Genomic DNA, 21,790 nt, shown 5'->3' with positions numbered 1-21,790 from the left:
GGTAGGTAAGCATGACTCAGTCATATGGCCATACCTAACTCAAGAGAGCTGGGAAATATTATGTATTTGCATCTATGTGCTTGGTTACAATTGTTTTAGCAAAAGTTTAATGAACATTTAGCAGTTTCCACAATAGCATGTAAATAAACCATTACAAAGTAATGTGATAAGTCTTTCACTAGAAAAACATGCAAAGTGATATGAACACACAGTGGGATGTCACTAGCTTAGTTTCAGTGTTTAGGAAGGGTTTTCATAGGAAGTAAAATTTGAACTGGTTCCAGAAGTAATGAATAGAGAGAAATAGGGAGGGCATTCTAGGCAAAAAAAAAAAAAAAATACATACCCAGGTACAGAATACAAAAGAGTGTTTTAGGTGTGAGGAATGTCAAAAATCTGATATGGCTGAGCACAGAAACCATAGGATGAGGCGTTATAGAAAATGCGCTCCAAAGATAAAAGGGATTCTACTAAGGCGTAGATTGGACTTTATTCTGTAGGGATAATAGGGAGCTGTCAGAAGTTTGTAAGTTTGGGACTGATATGATCACATTGGTGGTGGTGGTGTGAAGAGAAGAGATTAAATGAGAGGAGACCAGTTAGGAGTATATTACGGAGTTGGGGACATAATGAGAATTAAATCAAAGTGAATATCGTGGCGATGGGAGAGGAAGGAATAATCCAGGCAACTGAAACTACAACTTACTTATATGGAAAGGTTGAAGAGAGGATGAATGCTGCCTAACTTTGCAAGATGGATGATTGGTGTTGCCATTAACCAATATAAGCACAAGAGGAGAATACAGATTTTCTAGGGTGAGATTTTTAATTTGTTTTTGGACGTGAAGAAATTTTAGTATCTGCCACATGTCCATATTTCTAACCCATTTCTGCCAGACTTGAAGGTAAGAGAAAAGAGCAGAAGGTGAGTCTAAGGACTGGCTTGACCCCAAATAAATACCTTTATTTGTTAGTTATGTAGGCAGATATCCAGGAAAATACCGTGTCTTAGCAACACGGGGAAGTAATTTGGCCTAGTCTGGTTGATGGCGGTAAGACTTTTAATGATTTGTCAGCCCTTTTATATTGCCAGAATAATTCATGCAGTACCACAGGACTTGACACAATACCCATTCACTTATAATCAGCCACTCAGCACCTGCCATGTACAAAGTTCTGTACTAGGTGCTAAGGACACAACTCTGAAACAACAAAGACAGCTGCTGCTCTCAAAAAGCTAAGGCCTGAGAAATGAAAGTTAGCCATTCCAGGTCAATGAGGGTAGAGGGTGAGGGTGGAGGCACAGAAAAGAATATTTCAGGTTCCAGGCAAAGGCAAGAGCCTACGTGGTACGTTTAAGAATTGAAAAAAGTCTATTATTGCTGGAGAGCAGAGTATAGGGAGGCAGGGAGGTAAAAAGAAGTGAGGCTGGAGAGATGAGCAGGAGCCAGGTCACGGAGGGCTTCCTCGGCCTTGTAAAAGAGCATGGAGAGAAGGGATCTAAGAAGGGGAAGACAGTATTAGGTCTCTACTTTTCAGTGAACATTTTAGCTGTAACAAAGGGTGTGGATTGGAAGGTGACAGGACTAAAAGCAAGGCTAGTGAGAGCATCATGATGAACTGGATGAGGCAGTGCAGACGGAGAAAATAGTTTGAGGCGAGAGTTCTTTAGGAGAGTCCACAGGACCTGAATATTGATGGACTCCGTTGGGTGATAGGGCAGAAGGCATCAATGTGGCTTCCAGGTGTGTGGTTTGGACAATTGTAGGGATGCCTGTCATTAAAAGAGAAAATGAAAACTGAAAGAGAAGTGCATTTGTTGGGGGATGATGAGTTTGGTTGTGACATGCTGAGTCTGAGGGACCTACAAGATTTCCAAGTAGAAATGAACACTAAACTTAGATATGTTGACTGAAGCTCCAGAGAGAGATGTGGGGGTGAGACGACAGAAGAAGTCACCCTGAGAGGACACAGTCAGTGAGAAGCACACATTTGGTGGCTGGGTAACAAGGTCCCTGAGGAGTTGCAAAGAGGGAATCAACAGAGAATTATGGAGAAAATCAGAGGAAGGAGAGGGAGAAAAGCCAGGGGAGGAGAACACTCTGGGTCAGAGAGATGGTCAGCAGTGTCAAATGCTACTGAAGGTCTAAAGGATACTAAAAGATGTCCTGTAGCTCAGGGGTTGGCAGTCTTTTACTGTAAAGGGCTAGGTGGTAAATATTTTAGGTCTGTGTGCCATAAAGTCTTGGTCACAACCATTCATCTCTGCTGCTGTGGCCCAAAAGCAACCATAAACACACACACAAATGACCAAGACTCTGGTCTAGTAAAGCTTTATTTATAGAAACAGGCAGCTGGCCTACAGGTAGTAGTTAGCTGGCCCCTGGTTTCGATTAATGTCTCTATGTAAAACAGCAGAGGCAAAAGCCAGATTGGAGATGAAGAAATGAAAATAAAATGGCTATAATTAAAACCACAATGAAATATTACCTTATATCTGTTAGAATGGCTTTTATCAAAAGACAAAAGATAAGTGTGGGCAATGTTGTAGAGAAAAGGGAACTCTTGCACTCTAAATAAGCAAGAGCCATTATGGAAAACGCTATGGAGGTTTCGAAAAAAAATTAAAAATAGGATTACCATATGATCTAGCAATCCCACTTCTGGATATATTTCTAAAGGACATGAAGTTAGCATTTCAAAAAATTAGCACTCCCATGTTCACTGCGGCAGCATTCACAGTAGCCAAGATATGGAATAAACCTGAGTGTCTATCAGTGGATGAATGGATAAAGAAAATGTGGTGTATATATATACACACAGTGGAACACTATTAAACCTTGAAAAAGAAAGAAATTCTGTAACTTTCCACAACATAGATGAACCTAGAGGACATAATGCTAAGTGAAATAAGCCAGGCACATAAAGAAAAATGCTACATGATCTCACTTATATGTGGAATCAAAAAAAGTCAGACTCACAGAAGTAGAGTAGAATGGTGGTTGCTGGACATGGGGGCAGGGAATGGAGAAGAAGGAGATGTTGGTCAAAGAATACAGCATTTCAGTGAAATAACAGGAATAAATTTTGGAGATCTGTTGTACAGCATGGTGATGACAGTTAATAACAATATACTATATACTTGAAAATTGCTAAGAGAGGAGATTTTAAATGTTTTTACCACCAAAAAAATGATAAGTATGTGAGGTTCTGGATATGTAAATTAGTTTCATTTAATCATTCCAGATACAGGCATAACCTCAGAGGTATTTCAGATTCAGTTCAAGACCATCAAAATAAAGTTAGTATCTCAATAAAGCAAGTCACACAAATATTTTGCTTTCCCAGTACATATAAAAGTTATGTTTACACTGTATTATAATCTGTTAAGTGTGCAGTAACATTATATCTTAAAAAAAACAATGTATATACCTTAATTTAAAACTATTTGTTAAAGAAATGCTGACACAGAGACAGGAAGTGAGCACGTGCTGTTGGAAAAATGGCACTGATAGACTGGCTCCACCCAGCATTGCCACAAACCTTCCATTTGTAAAAAATGCAATATCTGCAAAGCACAATAAAGCAAGGTGTACTTGTACATATATCAAAACATCACATTTTACCCCATAAATATATGTAATAAAAGAAAAAGAAAAGGAAATGGCTATGGAAGAGAAAGGAAAGATTGTAAAACAACTACAAGACAGAGTGGAGTCAAAGGAGGTTTGAATTTATTTGTTGAAGATGAAAGAGACTTGAATGATTATAAATTATGTAAATAGCTAGTGAGAATATGAAGATGCAAAGGAGAATTCGGTTATAGAATGGAGATGCCTTTGATGTTAAGGAAGGATTTGATCCAGAGCTCAATTTAGGGAAGAAATTGCTATTAGAAGAAGGAGGATGAGTTTAATCCTGACAGGTCTTCAGATTTGGTGGTGAAAAGTGAAAGAATTCTATTCTGACGAATTTTGGTTTTGCCTTGAATTAGCAGACCAGGTCATACGCTCAAGAAAAGGGGAAGACTGCAATCTGAGGTTTGAAAAGTGAAGAGGCCGGGCGCGGTGGCTCACGCCTGTAATCCTAGCTCTGGGAGGCCGAGGCGGGTGGATCGCTCGAGGTCAGGAGTTCGAGACCAGCCTGAGTGAGACCCCGTCTCTACTAAAAATAGAAAGAAATTATCTGGCCAACTAAAAAAATATATATACAAAAAAATTAGCCGGGCATGGTGGCTCATGCCTGTAGTCCCAGCTACTCGGGAGGCTGAGGCAGTAGGATCGCTTAAGCCCAGGAGTCTGAGGTTGCTGTGAGCTAGGCTGATGCCACGGCACTCACTCTAGCCCGGGCAACAAAGTGAGACTCTGTCTCAAAAAAAAAAAAAAAAAAAAGAAAAGTGAAGAGTACGAGGTAGACTTAGTTTTGCAAATGAAAAAATCATATGTTTCCATTTAAAAATGGTCATTCTGAAAAAAAAAATCAAACAATAAAAAGAAATTAAAATCCCTAATCGTACCATCCCTGAGAAATAACCTGTTCCTGTTAACAGTGCACACAGACTTCTAGATTGGTGTGCAATGTAAATATCTGCTAAACATAAATAGGTTCATATGCATATTGCTCTATAACTTGATTTTCTTTCTATTGCTTTTTTCCAATTGTAAAAATAATACATTCTTGTTACCAAAAAAAGAAGAAATGTATATATTAATATTACGTATTATCATTGGATATTTTCTCCTATCAGTTGTATTTAGATACATTATTCTTTTTAGCAACTACATTATATTTAATTGATTGAATGTGTCATAATTTATTTTATTGAGCCTCTATTGATTTCTTTTTCCCCATTTTTTGACTAATATTAACAGTATTGAAGTAAATATCTTTGTAAATTTTTGCTAGTGGTTCTGTAAAATAAATCTTATTTTTTAAGACAAAGTCTCGTTCTGTTGTCCCAGCTGGCATGCAGTGATGTCAGCCTAGCTCACAGCAACCTCAAACTCCTGGGCTCAAGCAATCCTCCTGCCTCAGCCTCCCGAGTAGTTGGGACTACAGGCATGTGCCACTACGCCCGGCCAATTTTTTCTATTTTTAGTAGTGACAGGATCTCGTTCTTGCTCAGGCTGGTTTCAAACTCTTGAGCTCAAGCGATCCTCCCACCTCGGCCTCCCAGAGTGCTAGGAATATAGGCATGAGCCACCACTCCCAGCCTTAAAATAAATTTTAAAAAGTGAAATTTGTAGGTCAAAAGGTAGGCACATATTTCATTTGGAAAGATATAGCCAAATTGCTCTACAAAATAGCTGTATGTGTTTACATTTATAACTTCTGTGTTATTAATTATTTTAATCTTTGCTAATTGCAAAATTTCTCAAATATATATATTTATTTGGTAAGCAGCAAGGTTGAGCATATTTTTATATAATTATTGGCCATTTATATTTATCTTGTAAATTACCAGGTCTTTGTTTTTCTATTTGTCATCTCTTTGTCCAGTTGTAGGAGTCCTTTATAAATGATGGGTAATTTATTATATTTGGTATATTTTTACCCAGTTTGCCTTTTATCTTTTCATTTTGCTTATGGAGTTTGCTGGGGGTTTTTTCCATACAGAAGTTTTTAATTTTTATGTAGCCAAAAATGTAAATTATTTTTTCTATAGTTTCTAGTTTTATTGCCATGCCTTAAGTCCCTCCCCCCAATCATACATATATTCTCTTTTATTTTCTTTTAAAGCATCTATGTTTTTTTTTAAACTTTTAAATCATAACATCTAGAGATTTGCCTAGGATTACATAGTACCGTGGTTGAGCAATGCTGAGGGCTGAGTTGTGGTTGATGATGTTTGTTTATAGGGGCAACAATCTGTTATCAGGGAGAAGTCAGTCAGCGGCATCCACCCAACACTGGGGTTTTCCAGGCAAGTACCTTAAATGGACAATGGGGCAGGGCAGATTAGGAAAACACAATAAAATGTTGGACCAGGGACTTCAAACAGTTAGATGGAGAAGTGAAAACAAAACAAAAAGCTAATAGGGACAAAGGAAAGGTAAATGGACTGGAAGCCCTATAAGATTTTTTTTAAGTAGGAAAAGGGGATTATTTTAGTAAGATGGTTAAAAAGCTAGGAGGTTTGTGGTCAAACTGGGGAATGTCTAAATTTATTATTTCAAAAGAATACTGCAATGTCCAGAGTACAACATCAAGAATGGGCAGTTGAAGTGGAGTGGAAGAAAAGGTCATTGGAGATCAAGGAATGTAGAGGTCAGACTGCTGGATAGATTATTCATGTGAATGTTGAAGACTCCCAGGATTACAATTGGACTTCAGTAGAGAGAAGCATCCTTTGAATGTCTGATCTTTCACCAACACCTTTGTCAACTTCCATTTATATTTAAGAGACTTATCCCCAGTTGCTAAAGAGTAAAAAGTCAGTTTATGAGAAATCATGAACAAAGGTGAAATCAGAACACCCCCACTTGCTTCTGGCAAAATATTCATGTGTGCTTAACATAGACTCAGTATATTATAGGAATTACTATATTAGAGGGAGATCACTTTTTAAATTGATATTTATTTAGCATTTCTTTCAAGTTTAAGGTTTAGAATTTTTCAGCAACCTTGGTCCAGAATAAATGACCAGGCAGTTTTAGTATGAACTCGTTTCTGGAATCCCTAAGAGTTGGAAATACATATAAGAAGCAATTAGAGCCCCATACTCAAGCCCTGGAAAAGTAGAAAGAAGTAAGTAAGAAGAGAAGAAACTAGAAGGAGGTTGGATTTTATAATAGAAGAGCAAATATGTGTTAGTTCTCTTTCCTCTCACCTTGGCACATTTGCTCTTTCAGATTCCTGAGCCATACTTCCAAGAGATGAGAGGCAGTAGTAAACCTGAGTGGGGCCCAGGAATCTGCATTTTAACAAGTACCCTCAGGTTGTTTTACAGTGAACATACTAACATTTAAGAACCACTGGCTTAGAATATCAGCTTTTAGAACCTGCACTTCTTTTTTCAGTAAATTTGTGGGGGAGATGGCATGATGAAGAGGAAGAGTTAATGGATATTTTATAAGATCCCCCATTTTATAAGATTTTAAAATTTTCTTTTCAATCTGGAAAATACAGCGGAGACAGAAAATAATTGTACAAAGGATATACACAAGTAAATAGAGAAATTTAAGATAAAATACTGTCTGAATGTTTCTTTCTTTTCTTCACTCAATTAAAATAATTATTTATTATTCATGTTTTCTTTTAAAAAAGAAAACCTAAACTCTTTGCTACTAAAGTTTATATTGATTTTATAAATTTTAAAAAAAACCTAATATAAGCCTTACATATAAAAAGGCTATCTTATAATCTGATAGCATCTTTCCAGAGTGAAACTCAAAATAAAATCAAAACCATATCAATACTTTTTAATTTAGGCCATTTCAGATGAGAAATATTATAAATATAAGACCTAAAATGATTTAAGTCAATGACAAAAAAATATTTCAAAGCCACATGACCTGAGACTTAATTTTGTTGTCCACTCACAATGAGGCAGTTCACAGAAATATAATTCTTTAGTTGCCATTCACACAATTCAACTGAAGTTTTAAGTTAAAAAGTATAAAAGTAACGATCTTCACTATGACACTTTAACGTATAGCAACATTGCAAGAAATATAAATGCTGCAAACTGGTTTGTTAAGATAATGTAGTTAAATATTATGAGAATTCTAACATTTACCCATTTTTAATCTATGGTCATTTATTTTCAATTTTTACCTTATGTGACTTGGTTGCTAATTAGAATGTTTTGTAATATAAATGATGCAAACTTCTGTGTTAGTTACTACCAGAAATTCAAAAATGGAATAAAAAGAACACTTATAAAGAATGGAAAAACAAGCATCACATGTACTCACCAGAGAATTGATTTCCTTGATCATCACCTAAATGCACATCGGGGAAGGATACCAATTGGATATCAGACTGAGACGAGGGGGTTGGGGGGAGGGGATGGATGTATGCCTACATGATGAGTGTGTTGCGCACCGTCTGGGGAATGGTCATGCTAGAAGGTGCTGACTCGGGGAGGTGGGGGGAGGGGATGGAGGTATGACTACATGGTGAGTGCCAGGCGCACTGTCTCGAGAGTGGACACGCCTGAGGCTCAGGGGGATGGGCAGGACACGGACAATGTATATAACCTGAGCTTTTGTATCCCCATGAAGAGCTGAAATGAAAAAAAAAAAAAAAGAACACGTATTCTTCTAGGAACTATGTGACTGGATCTCTAAAAAGCAGATTCAAATAAGAACAGTTCAGTTACACTAACTTTGAGGCATGTTAAAAAAAAATAAGCTGAAATAAAAAAAAATAAAAATTTTGCTATTTGTCTGAATTGTGCCAAAATGTATACTGAGGGTAGTGAAACATATTCATGTATGCAGGTACAGCTGCACTTCATTGATTCATTTCTTCCTTTAACAAATTTTTATTGAGCATATGCTATGTGCTTGGATAGGAGATAAGTAGTGAACAAGACAAATGAAGATAATGATGATGTTGATGATGATAACAGCTGACATGTATGGAGTGCTCCCTGTGTGCCAGGTGTTCATGTGGATTAATCTTCACAGTAACCATGTGAGGCAGATTCTGTTATCAATCCATTTTGCAGATGAAGAAACAGGTTTAACTAGGAAATAGTGCAGACAGAATTCCAAAACTGCAAATGTGACTCCCAGGACCAGATTCCTAACTAATAAACTGTCAAACACATTCATTTTCTTCATGGAGCCTATATTCTAACAAGTCATTTATTTAACAAATGTTTATTAAGTGCCTACTATGTGCCATGCACAGTCCTCGGCCCTGGGTTACAGTAATAAAAATGTTGACCAGATCATTGCTATCATGGATCATACCTTCCAGGGCCTTTACTAAGAGTTTTTAAAAAGGAAGAAAGAATACATGCATTAATGCAAGTACAAGATTTAATTAAAGTAATTAATAACATTCACAGGAATTACTAAACTATTGAATATAATACAATTTCTTAAAATATATATATATATACTGTATATTCAGGAAGGGCAATGGTAGTTTTACATCTTAAAAGGAGTTCATTTTCATCTCTGGGTCAAGTGAATCTTACTTTAAAAAAACAAAAACCTTTTAAAGCTTAATCAAAATGTATTCAAGGCTGTTTCTTGCAGTTGCTAGAGATCTTACAAAATGAAAAGTCAGTAATGCCTTATGGTATCTGAGGTTAAATTTTATCCAAATTTCAGGATTAATACTGCAGTGACAAATAGTACTATGCAACACACATTTTTTTCTAATGGTCAATATCAAGTGGATTGTGAGTAATGTGTTTTAGAAAGTTATATTATATCCTTAAATTAAGAGATAAATTGTTAAACACTTCAAAGTTTTATCAAATTAATTTATTATAGTTATAACAGGTGACCTTTGGTGACCTTTTAAAATATTTGTTACTGTCACCCTCCTTCTTATTTAAAATTTCTTCATTGGGATAGAAATCTCATTTTGAACTGAAACTCTTCCTTTATGTGAAATAAGATAAAGCCATTTAAGAGTGTTTAAATAAAGAAAACATTAAATAGTAGAGTTTCAATACTTGAATATTTCAATTATAATCTACATTTAGGATATGTGAGAAATCAAAGTTTAAAGCTCTTGCCTGAGCAGTCACTGTTTGACATTTGGAAAAATCAGTTAATATTTTCATAAAGCACTCTGTAGTTAGTTTGTAAATGAACATTTGGGCCCCTAATTTCAGTTTCACTCTTTTCTTCTGAGTTTTACTTTGTCACTAATAGTCTCACCATTATCATCATTTTAAATGATGCTATGGAGTTGGAAGGCAAGATGGCTGACCAGAGACACCAGCTCCCAGAGTGTCTCAGTAAGGAGTTGTTTTAGATGAAAAAGAAAAAATGAACAAACGGACAAACATAGATTGGATGTAGGTCTAAAGGAAGGGTGCCATAACCTTCAGGAGACTCCACAGAAGAAGTTACAGAGCAAAGAAAGAGCAATGTATTGGCAAAGATCAACACCCAAGAGGCTTGGAGTCCAGCAAGAAGAGCAGGTGGAGTGGCTTGTTTCTCCCTCCCTTGCATCTCTGACAGTCGGTGGGTTCCTGAGCTGCTGGAGAGACTTTCTGCCCAAATGAACCCAAGGGCTGCTACCACCAGTGAGCTGGGAGCTTCTTGTGGACAGGACACCAGGGAGTGCTTCCTGTCCCACAGACCCAAACAGGGATGGCAGGCACCATATTGCTTTTCTACCCACCATCACCTTTGTCCTCCCCAGGGGGCTTCAGCTCCTCAGGCTTTGTCTTGCTCATTCCCACACAGGCATTTCCCAAACTCTGGCCCAGGATGCAGAAGCCACAGGGGTCAAGTGGGTCCTGGGTGATCTGTGTGACTTCAGAGTCTGGACGTTCCAGGTGGACTGCCTCCTGGAGAAAAGAGTTGGAGACAACCAGAGAGCTAGCTTCCCTACATCCAGACTTTTTCCCCTCCTTACCCTCCCCCACCCATGGCTGCTGAGCTAGACAATTGAGCCACGGTGCTGAGGCTTCCACAGAAAGTAGGACTCAGGCCTTTCCTCTCGGGGTCCTGTAGCAGACTGAGGGGTGCTCAGTCTGTGACCTCCCTGCTTGCCAACCCTCTCTGGTGCTACTTGCCTGGTGGCTCTATCAGAGTGGGGCATGCCCCAAGGCGGAGGGACATGGATCCTGCTTGGACACCCTGTGGGCAACTCGGGACCAGCGCGCTTCTCCTGGCATGCTCAGGGATTGGATCTTCTTGGTCTCATGAGGCAAGGGAGCCCACATGGGCAGATCTGGCAGGGAGAGTGCAATGTGGGTCCTATCTGCACAAGCTCGCAGGGGACCCTTTCCCCCATGGGAGGACCAAACTCTCAGCTCAGTCTCGGGTGGATCCTGGGCAGAGAACCTCCAGACCCACAGCACAGTCATGGGGGAACTCGGCTTGCTTGAGCTCCTGCCTGCCTGCAGATGCCGGGCATACAGTGTGGAGTAGAGGAGGGAGAAGAGGAGCAAGGCCCACTCCAGACTGCCAGTTGTGAATCTCAGACAGCCCTGGCTCCACAAGCAGACTTACTGGTTGGGTGGAGCCGCCTTCACCCCTCCCTGGTGGCTTTGCCCAGTAGCTGGGAGCAGACCTGCCAAAACAGCTACCTTGCCAGCTTTTATAAAGCCTGAGGGCAAACTCATCCAACCTAGCCCTGCCCAGCTGCACTCACCCACCCACCTCTTCTGTGACTCCCAGAAGTTCCACCTGGGGCATTCAAGTGCTTCTCCTGAGGGACAAGAGCCGGTGTCACAAGACCCAAAAATAGCATTGCAGCTTGTTCCTTCCAGGAAGTGCATCCTGCTGACAGGGAGGTCAGTTTGCAGGCCCTTTGCAGCATTGACTGACTCAATTTTACAGGATGTGTGGGCGACCAAGGAGTGGCCATTTGGGGGAGTGTCTACACGTCCCCACAGAAAACCTGTGCTACTGAATAAGGGTGGAAAGATCTCAGCCCAGGGCCTTAGCATGTAAGTATTTAGGACCCTCCCCTGAAAACAGCCCTCCCAGTTTGGAGAGCTTGTCCTGACCCTCCTACCAGCAGCTCCCTGCAGTGGCCAGTAAAACAACTTCTGAGTGCTGCCAAGGCTTTCCAACGCCTTTCAGACTTCCGCAATCCAGCCACAAACTGCCTTGCTTGCTCCTTCCCTACTTCAGTGGTCATGGAGATCAAGAAACCACCCAGTAGCTACAGGGTCCCTCCTAAAGTTTGGGGCATTCAAGCACTCTAACTGGGGGGACCAGCATCTACCACAGGCACAAAAGAACATCTCAGCAGCTGTCTCATTCATACAAACATCATCCAGTGACAAGGAGAATAGCTATATAGCTCATCATGGCATCTTCCAACTCAAATAAACAGGGTTGGCTGATTCATACACACAAGTACCACCCACCATATCAGAGATTAAGCTGGGGGACCCAACACAATTCACACTGATGGGAAGAGGTGAAGACAGCAGGACAGAGGCAAACCAAGAGGATCATCAAGCCTGCAACTTGACACCAGCACTCTTCTCCCTGGCACAGTCAGGGATTGATCTTTAGGGTCCCGGGAACAGGTTCCCAAGCCAGATTCAGTACCCCCAGGACTAGATTGAGAGGCCAGATGAGAAGGAATCAGCAAAAGAACTCTGAAAATATGAAAAATCAGAGAAAAAGGACTCCCACAAAAGGAAACAGCAACTCTTTACCAATGGATACCAACCAAAACAAAAAAAAGAATGAAATGACAGATAAAGAATTTCAAGTAAGAATTATTAAGGAATTTCAAAGAAATACAAGAGAAAATTGAAACCCAACACAAAGAAACCACAAAAACAATACAGGAAATAAATGAAAAATGTACTAAAGAAATCAAATTATTTAAAAAACCAAACAGAACTTCTGAATGAAAAATTCATTCAAAGAAATACAAAACACAGTGGAAAACTTTAAGAATAGGCTAGAACAGGCAGAAGAAAGAATCTCAGAGCTTGAAGACATCACCTTTGAATTAAACAAGTCAGTCAAAGATGAAGAACAGAGGAATAAGAGGAGTGAACAAAGCCTACAAGAAATATGTAATTATGTAAAGAGGCCTAACATAAGAATCATAGGCATCCCTGAAAGTGAAGAAGAAAATGCCCAAGGGTTGGAAAACCTATTTGAGGGACTAATTGAAGAAAACTTCCCTGGTGTTACTAGAAATTTAGATGTCCAGGTACAGGAAGCTCACCGGACACCTTGGAGATTCATCTCAAAGAGGAAATCACCATGACACACAGTCATGAGACTGGTCAAAGTTAACATGAAGGAGGAACTCCTACAAACTGAGGCCAAAACATCAGGTAACTTATAAAGGAAAACCCATCAGACTAACTGCAGACTTCTCAGCTGAGACTTTACAAGCCAGAATGGATTGGGCCCCATTCTCAGCCTTCTCAAACAGAATAATGGTCAGCCTAGAATTTTATATCCTGCAAAACTAAGTTCTGTATATGAGGGAGAACTAAAAACTTTCTCAGACAAGCAAACACTGAGGAAATTTGTCAAGACCAGACCTGCACTGCAGGAAGTACTCAGATCTGCATTATGCATTGATCAGCACAATAGACACACCCCAGTGTAAAATCACACAAAAGCTAAAGCTCAGAGCCCATATACCATAATGGCTCAAGAGATAAAAGAGAAGAATAAGGTTCTACCCAATAGGATGAACAGAAATCCACTCCACTTATCAGTTCTTTCAATACATGTGAACGGCTCGAATACCCCACTCAAGAGACATAGGCTGGCTGAATGGATAAAATAAATATAAGCCAAATATCTGCTGTCTCCAGGAAACACATCTAACCCACAAGGACTCATTGACACTCTAGGTGAAGGAATGGAAAACAATATTCCATGGAAATGGAAACCAAAAGAAAGCTGGTATAGCCATTCTCATATCAGATAACAAAGACTTCAAATCAACAATAGTAAAGAAAGACAAAGATGGCCATTATATAATATAATGGTAAAGGGAACAGTTCAACAAGAAAACATAACAATGCTAAATATTTATGTACCTAACACAGGTGCACCCAGATTCATAAAGCAGACCCTACTATATCTAAACAAAATGATAAAAAGCAGCATTGTAATAGCCAGGGTGTTCAACACCCCACTGTCAGAACTGGACAGATCCTCCAAGCAGAAAATAAACAAAGAAACACTGAACTTAAATGGGACTCTAGAACAAATGGGCTGAACAGATATTTACAGACCATTGTACTTAAAAAGTACTGAATATATGTTCTTCTCATCAGCACATGGAACATTCTTTAAGACTGATCGCATCTTAGGCCACAAAACATGTCTCAACAAATTCAAAAAAATAGAAATTGTACCATATATCTTCTCAGACTACAGTGGAATAAAATTAGAAATCAATTACAACAGAAACACTCAACTCTACACAGAGTCATGGGAATTAAACAACGTACTGCTGAATGATTATTGGGTCAAGGAGCAAATTAAGGTGGAAATCAAAAGATTCCTCGAACTAAATGACAAAGGGGACACAAGTTATCAAAATCTGTGAGATTCAGCAAAAGCAGTCCTAAGAGAAAAATTCATAGCCTTAAATTCCTGCATCAAAAAGAAAGATCACAAATCAGTAATCTAATGAATAATCTCAAGGAATTAGAAAAAGAAGAGCAAATCAATCCCAAACCCAGCAGAAGAAAATAAATAACGAAGGTCAGATCAGAACTAAATGAAATAGATAACAAAAGAATTATACAGGAGATTAATGAAACAAAAAGTTTATTTTTGAAAAGATAAACAAAATCAATAGACCTCTTGCTAGATTAACCAGAAACAGAAAAGAAAGGACCCTAATAAACTCAATCAGAAATGAAAAAGGAAATATTACAACTGATACCACAAAATGTCATCTCTGAATACTAATAAAAATCTCTATGCACATAAATGTGAAAACACTGAAGAAATGGACACATTCTTGGAAATGCACAAACTCCCTAGGTTCAATCAGGAAGAAATAGGACTCCTTAACAGACCAATATCGAGCAGTGAAATTGAAGCAGCAATAAAAAAACCTTCCAGCAAAAAGAAGTCCTACACCAGATGGTTTCACAGCCAAATTTTACCAGATCTACGAAGAAGAATTGGTACCCATATGGCAGAAAGTATTTCATAACATCAATGAGGAAGAAATCCTCCCCAACTCATTCTACAAAGCCATTATCACCTTGATATGAAAGCCAGGAAAGGGCAACAAAAAAGAAAACTGCAGACCAATATCTCTTATGAATATAGATGCAAAAATTCTCAATAAAATTCTAGCAAACCATATCCAGCTGCACATCCACCATGACCAAGTGGGCTTTCATCCCAGGGACACAAGGATGGTTCGACATACATAAATCCATAAATGGGATTCACCACATCAACAGAAGCAAAACAAAGAACATATTATCATCTCAATAGATGCAGAAAAAGCACTAGACAAATGCTTTTATGATAAGAACTCTCAAAAAAATAGGCATAGATGGAATATACCTCAAAATTATAAAAGCCATATATGACAAACCTACAGTGAACATCATACTGAATGGGGAAAAATTGAAAGTATTCCTACTTAGAACTAGAACTAGACAAGGTTGCCCATTGTCACCACTTTTATTCAACATAGTACTGAAAATCCTTGCCAGAGTAGTCAGGCAAGAGAAGGAAATCAAGGGTATCCAGATGGGGAAAGAAGAGGTCAAACTATCGCTCTTTGGTGATAATATGATCTTATATCTAGAAAACCCCAAAGACTGCCAAAAGAGTACTTCAAGTGATAAATAAATTCAACAAAGTCTCAGGTTATAAAATCAATGTACAGTAGCATTTCTATATACCAACAGCAGTCAAGCTGGGAATCAAATCAAAGACTCAACACCTTTCACAATAGCAACAAAGAAAATAAAATACTTAGGAATATATTTAACCAAGGAGGTGAAAGACCTCTAAAGGGAGAATTATGAAACACTAAGGAAGGAAATCACAAAAGATGTAAACAAATGGAAAAACATATCATGCGCATGGATCGGCAGAATCAGCATTGTTAAAATGTCCATACTACCCAAAGTGATTTACAGATACATTGCAGTCTCCATAAAAATACCAATGTCATTTTTTGCAGATCTAGAAAAAAATAATTCTATGCTTCATTTGAAACAAGAAAAGAACCAAATAGCCAAAGCAATCTTAAGCGAAAGGTATAAATCTAGAGGCATTACTCTACCAGACTTTAAGCTATAGTGCAATGCTATAGTAACCAAAACAGCATGATACTGGCACAAAAATAGAGACATAGACCAATAGAACAGAACAGAGAACCCAGATATAAAACTATCCACATATTGCCATCTGATCTTTGACAAAGCAGACAAGAATATACACTGTTGAAAGGAATCCCTATTCAATAAATGGTGCTGGGAAAATTGCATAGCCACATGGAGAAGATTGAAACAGGATCCTTATCTCTCACTATTCACTAAAATTAATTCAAGATAGATTACAGACTTAAACTGAAGATATGAAACCATAAGAATTCTAGAAAAAAATGTTGGAAAAACTTTTATAGATATCAGCCTAGGCAAAGAATTTATGAGGAAGACCCCAATGGCAATCACAAAAGCAACAAAAATAAATAAATGGGACTTGATTAAATTTAAAGGTTCTGCACAGCCAAGGAAACAATCAACAGAGTGAATAGATAACCTACAGAATGGGAGAAAATATTTGCATGCTATACATCTAATAAAGGGCTAATAACCAGAATCTACAAAGAACTCAAGCAAATCAGCAAGGAAAAATCAAAAAAAACCCATTAAAAAGCGGGCAAAAAATATGAACAGAAGCTTTTCAAAAGAAGATAGACAAATGGCTTATAAACATATGAAAAAATGCTCAACATCACTAATCAGGGAAATGCAAATCAAAACCACAATGAGATATCACCTAACCCCAATGAGAATGGCTTTTATCAAAAAGTCCCATAACAATAGATGTGTGGATGAGGAGAGAAAGGAACACCTATACACTGTTGGTGGGACTGCAAACTAGTACAATCTCTATGGAAAATAGTATTGAGATTCCTCAAAGAACTAAAAGTATTCCTATCATTTGATCCAGCAATCCCACTACTGCGGGGAAAAGTCATTTTATCAAAAAGGCACTTATACTCGAATGTTTATTGCAGCATAATTCACAATCACTAAGATGTGGAATCAACCCAAGTGCCCATCAGTTTATGAGTGGATTAATAAAATGTGGTACATGTATACCATGGAGTACTACTGAGCCATAAAAAAATGAATTAATACCTTTTGTAATAATCTGGATAGAGCAGGAGACCATTCTCCTAAGTGACGTATCACAAGAATGGAAAAAAAAAAAAAAAACACCACATGTACTCACTGTTAAATTGGAACTAGCTGAACAACAATCCTTCACAATAGCAAGTAAAACTCAATGGAAATCAAACAGATGGGAGGTGGGTGGAGGCAGATGGGTGAAATCATACCTAATGGATACAATGTATACTATCTGGGATATGGGCACTTATAACTTTGTTTCAAGCAATACAAAAGCAATCCACGTAACCAAAACTTTTGTACCCCCATAATATTCTGAAATAAAATTTTAAAAATAAATTGATGCTACTAAATACAAAAGAATGTGCTAAATTTTGGGATGCAAGGCCTGTGCCTGGCCTCAGTAAACTTATACAATGTAGCCAAAAGTGGCAGAAAAATATATATTTAAAAGAAAAGTACCAATAAAAAATAACACTGTAACAATTTTTTAAAATGTGGCTCAGGTAACTAGTTAGAGGTTACACACTGTGTTATTTTATTGGCATGCTAGAACCTGAACTGAGTTTTATCAGAGAAGTAACAGGTAATTTTGTGGAGAGGAGAAGGCATTCTAGGCAAAGAGTAGTAGGATCCAAGGCAGGCAGAACATGGTAAATTCAGTGGCATTTGGCTGGAGTTTGTTTAAGGAAATTGTGAGAGAAAAAATTAAAGAGAAATTTACAAACAGCATCTAGAGGGTCTAAAGAGTTTGAATTTTAGTATATAGGCCACAGAGAGTTGCTGGAGGGTTTTGAACAGGGAAATATGATGAAAGCAACTTTTTAGGGGGATTGTCTATCCAGGGCATGTGTAGGATGGGTTGGTTGAGAAGACCAGTTAGAATATAGTAGGAGTCTGGGGCTAGCATTTCCCAAACTATTCTTGGAATAGTAATTGTCTGAGAGCTAGAGATAGTAATAAAAGCTCCTCTTTGGGGGATTTTTTTCTTGATAAAAAAGGAAACATTGCATATTAAATCTTCCTGTTGGAGTTACAGTGCACGTTAACACATTAAAGACCTATACCAAAGAAGCCCATAATTTCACAACTCATTTGCAAATAAAAGGCTTTGTTCATTGCATACTTATTCACACACCACTGTTTCACTGAAATCTCTAGAAATTTTGGTCTTTTCAATTACCTACTTCTTTATAAGACCATATAAGAAATAATAATGTTTGAGGAAAAGATAAAATTCTAATTTTTTTAGAAAGGAACTGAGACATCATTTAGTCTCAAATATCACCTTTGACTTTGGTACCTTTGTAGTCAAATAACTAGTGTCTTTAATGATATTTATTTGCCAGTAATGTTCCCCTCACAAGACCATAAAATACCCAAGAATAAGAGTAACCCGTATCTTACCACCTTTGTAATATCTAACTCTGGCTTATAGTAAGTGGTGGAAAATATCTGTTGAGTTGAAAGCGACGTGAAAACTAAAGAATTTTTGACTTGACTATGGTCACACAGGCGGTAGCAGGATACATTGAAAATAAGTGAATTCCAAGAATTATGTATAAAGTTTTAACTATGGGAGTGGTAATGAAACTTGGAGACATGCTACTTGGTATATTTTAGACATAACTATAAAACTAAACTAACTAGTCATATGATTGTGAGCAAGTCACTTAACCTCTCTGGAACTCTTTTTCTTCATCAAAGTTCCAGCTCCAAAATATTGGGAGATCAAAAATTAACTGGATGTTGTGATTTCTTTTACATAGGAAATGTATTCTTATAAGGGGCCACCTTTAAATATTAAATATTAAATTCTTTGATGTGTACAAATTTCTTCATATTTGTACTTATATAATATAATATTCCTGAACTTCACAACTTTTTCTGTTTTATTTTCTCGTCTTTCCAGGCCTGTTAAAGATAATGGAATCTTTAAAAGTATACCAATGTGTATGCTTATGTAATATTAGGACTGAAAATTTAAAATCTCAAAATGTGAAAGCTCCAGTTGTCAGAAGATCATAAAGTCTTTACTTTTAAGGACTGTTAAAAATCACCTTCTGTGAGATCTCAGCTTTGGGATTTTTTTGTGACATTTCAAGACTTAAATTTGAAAGTGTAGAGTCTCTATAAATACAACATTACCACAAGCCCAAAAAAGTCAAGAAATGCAAAAGGTTAGATTCTTACTAACTCCTCTCCCACATTATGCTCTAAATTGAGTTATGTATCTTAGAGTTAAATACGTAATCAGGAATACTTGATATGAAATACAGTTTAAATTATGACATATTAGGTTTTTCTCTTTGAATTTTGGGGAATAAAATTGTATATGTAAAGCATGCAATATCACATTTTTTGCATGTGCCCTTAAGGCTTTTTTATGTTTTCTTCACATAGTCCCCTCATTTACAACTTTATCTTGCTGTGGACTAACCATATGGGAAATCCACTATTTTAAACTTAAGCTATTTTTGTGGTGTTACTGCATAAGAAAATGCCTTTAGAGTAGAAAAATCATATATTTTTTAACCAGATTATATAAACAAAAATTAATTTTTTTCTAGTGGTCATTTCTTGGTTCAATTTAAAAGTACATAATTTTTAATTCCTAAATATTTCTAGAAAGTCTCCATTGCCATGGCCAAATGAAAATGGAAGATAATAAAGGAGAAGTGCCATGAGACCTGGCCATTTTCAATGTGTTGAAGATTTAAAATTATGTGTAATTTACATGAGACATATAAATGAAAGGATAGACTTCACTAGGATTTTTTTTTTTTTTTGCTTTAAAAATAGGGTATTTCTCTCCTGCAGCAGCATCTCACATCTCATACATATGTGCATATTTAGTTTTCTATGTAGCATTCAGTCTCAAGAACACTAATTATAATTTTAAATTATCAATAAGATATAGGCTTAAAGTACAGTAGATGTTTAATTTCATATCTCTTGTAAGATTCCCTATCTAAAGAAAGCGACCACTTTATGCCTTTATTTTCATTTTTTAACAATTCTTATGAACTTTATAGTCACTTATGTTTCACCTTTTAAGTTAAATCCATTCTTTGAATTTGTACTGTGCAAATAGGTATATTGTTTTTATGTCTAAGGAAAACATTGCTGATGGTAATTCATCTGTGTATCAGGGAACAAGTGAAAAACCAACACATGGCTCTCAGTTCATTTTGGACCACCTCACAGTGCTTCTCTGAAGCCCCTGCTGTTGGTACTTACAGATGGTTTGCCACTGACTTGTTGATGTGCCTGGTACTATTGTTTACTAAAAAACCTTGGTTACACTGCATTTAGGTTTTTGTTTATTTGTTTGTTGTCTTTGAAATAGTTCTTCTGCCCACCTGGATTATGGTTGGCCCAGCAAAAGTTTACCAAGCAGTAGTTCCTTAGGAGTCCTGCTATTGTCCTCAGAAATCTGATTTTCATATTTCTCTTCTAATGAAAGGCTAACTAAATTCTATGATTTTGTTGTCTTTTGTATTTGATACAACACAGACAACCATGTTGAAACTTCTCAGAAACTAAAATGTGATTTCTATAGCAGGTCCAGCTTTGGGAACCTTATAAAAAAAGCTATCACTTCTCCATAGAATAATAGAACTGTCTGGGGTTTGGTGCCATATTAGAGCCGTCCTGTATCAGCCAGCTTCCCAAGGAATATGCTGCTCTTTTTGCACAATGGGATTATTTCTAGGAATGGCTTGCTTGGCCCAAGATGTGCTATCCTCTTAAAACACATTTGGGTTCTTTAAGCATTTTCAGTGTGTTCTGCAGACATGCTCACTCATTATCCACTAAGTTGTTCCATTGTTACTCTCTGATATACACAGACATTCGGCTACACAGTGGGTAAGAGGTAGAAGTAGGACTGAGAACCCCAGGATAGGGACCAAGGCCCAGTTTGGTCTCTCCTTGGCTAAATTCCATTTTGGATAGCTCACTGTTTTTCTTTGATGTGTAGGGTTTAATTGCTTATCTCTAAACATAAGGCTCAATTGGTGGGAGCCTATGCAGGGAGAGCCATTTGCCCTTTCCTGAATTAAAAAACTGAACATCATTAACAGTTTATTTTCCACGGAGAACCACACTGTAAGTGGGATACAAAAATGTTGTTTTTGACTGCCTGGTTTTGCCCAGGCTAGTCCCTGATTTATCTCATGACCTCACAATAGCCTCTCATGCCTGCCTGGCCACAGAGCTTGATTATTTTGTAATTTGATCTTAGTGGGGATTCCAGCCGTGCTTCCCTGCTCGTGGGCAGCAGAATGTGGCAGCATGCCTGCTCACTTGCCTGACCTGCTATGATCAGATTACGCCTTCTCAGCATTTTTTATATTGGCTGCCTACGAAGTTCAGAGAAGCTTGAAGTCAGGCCACTTGAGTTTTACAGCCCTTAACAGAGGGAGACAGAGTAGGAGCTATTAGAGAACTCAGGAATCTTGGTCTCACGTGTGTCTTCTGTTAAGGGAGTCAGAAAGTCATTCGACGCTGAATATCTTTATCTTTAAAATTTTTTTTAAGTGAACTTTTTTGCATCATGCAGTTTCCAAAAACCACTTTTCCAATTTTAATGTTATTTTTAGAGCTATCAGTTGTGTTTTAACTTTTAGCTTTTAGACATTTCCATAATATGTTAAGGATCTTCTTAAAAGATGGAGAAATTCTACTTTTTAATTTTGTTGTAACAGCAGATAATTATAGGTCATCATAATTAGCAAAGCACCTTTCTCTTCATACTATTCTTTCAGCCCAATATTTACAGAATGATGATATTTGTCAACATCTTTATGAGATAATATG

At 37.5% G+C, this 21,790-nt stretch overlaps 1 protein-coding gene across 1 annotated transcript in view; it reads left to right on the top strand.

The window, feature by feature from the left end:
- The window catches only part of FAM172A (family with sequence similarity 172 member A), a 412,613-nt gene that overhangs the window by 339,113 nt on the left and 51,710 nt on the right, over positions 1-21,790 (top strand). The gene's annotated exons all lie outside the window — the stretch shown is intronic.

This window comes from Lemur catta, chromosome 12 (assembly GCF_020740605.2).
Source record: "Lemur catta isolate mLemCat1 chromosome 12, mLemCat1.pri, whole genome shotgun sequence".
Lineage (NCBI taxonomy): Eukaryota > Metazoa > Chordata > Mammalia > Primates > Lemuridae > Lemur > Lemur catta.
Note: the sequence above shows the minus strand (reverse complement) of the source record. Positions and strands in the feature narration are given on the sequence as shown.